The sequence below is a fragment of the Oryzias melastigma genome, unplaced genomic scaffold (genome assembly GCF_002922805.2).
Source record: "Oryzias melastigma strain HK-1 unplaced genomic scaffold, ASM292280v2 sc00696, whole genome shotgun sequence".
In the NCBI taxonomy this organism is placed as follows: domain Eukaryota; kingdom Metazoa; phylum Chordata; class Actinopteri; order Beloniformes; family Adrianichthyidae; genus Oryzias; species Oryzias melastigma.
The window spans coordinates 26,345-29,529 of record NW_023417284.1 but is presented as its reverse complement, the minus strand read 5'-3'; the positions used below and the strand labels follow the sequence as shown (position 1 = coordinate 29,529).

Genomic DNA, 3,185 nt, shown 5'->3' with positions numbered 1-3,185 from the left:
TGATCATCGTCTGATCTCATGTCATCCGATCTTTTTTTTTTTTTTAATTCCATGTTCTTCATTCAAAAACTACATTTATCTGAAAACAGATGAAGACAGGAAGATTTCTCCTGGAACTTTCCTCCACGTTTATGCCTAGATTTCTCAGATTCATATCTGAGCACGAATGACTTAAAGGGCGGAGCCAAAAGTCACCTGATCAAATAAAACTTTATTTAAAAAAGAAAAAAAGCAGCTTTTATGGTTTAGGTAACCCAAAGAGATTAACAATTAAAGACTAAACAAACGTAACAATAAAATTAAATAAAACCTTTGCTGCAGACGTCAGAAAGAAGCAATTATCTTAATCATTTTAACGCATGGACGTTTAAACTTAATGCTGGAGGTCAGGAGAGAGTTCACTTCCAGCTGTTCAGCTTCTGTGCTTCCGTAAACGATCTCACTGACTGTAGAAACTGACCAGCTGACTGTGGGTCACATGACCTGTGTGTGTCCAGCCCTGCGGACCAATCCTGAAGAGTCATCTGTCGTTTCCCATCAAGCTCAGGATCGGGATCATTTCTGCTTTTGCCACCATCACGGTAAACGAAGCCACATCTGAAGTTTAGAGTCAGTTTGTAGCGATAAACTTCTTCAGTAAAGTTTGTATTTAGTGTAGATTTATTTGAAGTTAATCTTACAGAAACTTGAAAATGGTTAGAAGGAAAAAGAAGAAAATGGTGTTTTAAAAATCTTCTTTTTCTGATGCTGGAGGACGTTTATGAAGAAAATTGAGCTTTTCTGAATATTTCTTTACTCAAATCGTTGTGAATCAGCAGACAAAAAATACAGTTTGAAAAAGATCATATTTGTGGCGTAGGAAATCTGCTGGGCGGGGCCACAAGCTTCCTGCTCCGCCCCTTTCTGGTGATGAATAAATCCACAAACTTCTTTATTTTTTTTTTTGTCTAAGCTCGCCTTTTCTACTTCATAAACTCCTGCCGCTCTGCAGAAACTATGTCCAGTTTTGGGGATTTTAGATAAATAAGATTTATAATTAAAAAAACCCACTGGGAATGCTTTGAAAATAGATCAAAAGATGATCTGAGTGGGACTTTAAAACCTTCTCAGGTTGTGCAGTTTCATGAAGTTTATATTTTTTAACATTTTTGTGTTATTCTTGATGTTTTCTGTTGCAGATAACGGCCATTATTCTGTGTCTGAGTTTGGGTCTGGAAAAATACTGGAAGAAGCCGCCAGTGGAAATGACAATCGACGACTTCAACCGAGTGAAGTACCAACCCAAACCCTCCCTCACCTGACCTCTGACCTCTGAAGGCTTCTCTTTCTGGAAACAACCATCGGCCGTCCAGCTGCTGGGAAACGTCCGAGGCTCTTCGTCGTTGTTTTTACATCACCGGCCACTAGATGGCAGTAGAGGTTGTCTTTGCGTGTCCCTCTTCACTTCCTTCTCACAGCAGCTTCATGTTCCTCTTCTGTCTTCATCTCAGAGGAAACCAGAACCAGGGGCCTCCTCTTTTGGGGTTTTTCCTCTTTTCGGACAAACGTTTGCAATACAAACATTGACAAAGATAAAAAAAAGAAAATATGGAAATAAAGAAACGGTTGTCAGAGGAAGTCCGCGGTCTGTGAAAGAAAGATGAGGTGTGAAGATGGAACGGCGTGTTGCGTAAAGTCCCAAAAACAATCAGGTTGAGGTTGCAAAGCAGAGCTAGGTGTGATCCGGAGGTTCATCACGTTCCGTCGTCTCTCCTCTTTGGTGGTGATGGTTTTCACACGTTTAAATCGCATGAAGTCAGCAGAATGTGAACGCATTTGTTTATGGAGGAAACAGAAAATCCTGGATTTCATTTATCTCCAGAAATACAAACATGCTCTCAGGTTTGATGCTTTGATACCATCCTGATGCATCAACTCACTAAGTAGATCATCAGAAATCAAAGAATTGAAACAACAGGAAACCACAAAAGGTCAGTGGTCCAATTCAGACAAAATCCTTAAAGCCAAACTTTATGTAACTGTGTTTAATGTATTTATGTGTGACCAAAAGATTAAATAAAATCATTTAAAATCCTGAGTGTGACTTTGTCATGTTTTCTCTTAACCCTTTAACACCGGTGATACTCCATCATTCCAGTAGATTCTGAAGGAGAAAAGCGGCGGTTCCGCCGCTTTTCTCCTTCAGAATCTACTGGAATGATGGAGTTAATACCTGAAAAGTTCCAGTAAATCAAAGAAGATAAACACTGGAGCTCCGGTGTTAAAGGGTTAAATGGAGGTTAGCTTCACACCGCCTTCGAAAACCTGCGTTTAAGCGACTATTTCCAATGAAACGTCTATCATTATTCACATTTTTAAGACACTATTTGGGCTCCACTGTCAAATCAGTACATCAAGCCGACCGGCCATCGGAGTGACGGCTTTAAGGAGAGCGGATGAGGGAAACGGCGTCTTTTCCTTCCTAACAGGAAACAACCGTCGTGGCTGCATGTTAGTTTGAGGACAGACTCTTCACTGTCACCGAGTCTCCAGTCAGGACCGACCGTTCAGCCTGCAAAGACTTTACATGCAAATCATGTTAAGACATTTTTATGTTTCTTCACATGGAAACAGAAACTGGGGATTTTATTCTTGAAGACCAAGAAAAGTGAATGTGGAAAAGCAACAATAAGAGTGCTGTCATTCAGATCTCTGGGAGTTTATCAGAGAAATAATTGCAGCTGGAATTCCCCCAAGTCTTTCATAGCTGTGACAGAAAAAGATCGGAGCAAAGATTCTCTAGATTCTCTACTTTGACATTTCACACCAAGACTCTACATCACGTGTCAAAGTCAAGGCCCGGGGGCCGGATCCGGCCCTCCAGATCTTTTAATTTTATGGTTAATTAATGGCCCAATGTTATCTTGTGCTTATTTATAATTGGTAGAATTTTGATAAAACAGTTTTAAAGTTTGAAAAATGTGCATTGTGATAGCTTTTTGGACTATTTTTGCATTTACTAAGAATTTTTTAGGCTGTTTTAGAGTTTAACAAAGCTTGTTAAGGAATCTTATTATAAAGTGTTACCATGTGTTTTACTATTTCTTTTGATTGTTTCATTTAATGTTTTATGTAAAGTGGGTGTGATTGAGGCCCTGAGACAGACTGGCGACCTGTCCAGGGTGAACCCCGCCTTCGCCCATCAG

General features: G+C 39.9%; 1 long non-coding RNA gene across 1 annotated transcript; it reads left to right on the top strand.

The window, feature by feature from the left end:
• The first annotated feature begins 64 nt into the window (after nt 1–64).
• LOC118598461 lies at nt 65–2,077 on the top strand. Its single transcript, XR_004947534.1, has 2 exons — nt 65–581; nt 1,179–2,077. It is a non-coding gene; the product is annotated as an uncharacterized LOC118598461 (long non-coding RNA).
• Nucleotides 2,078–3,185: the final 1,108 nt, after the last annotated feature.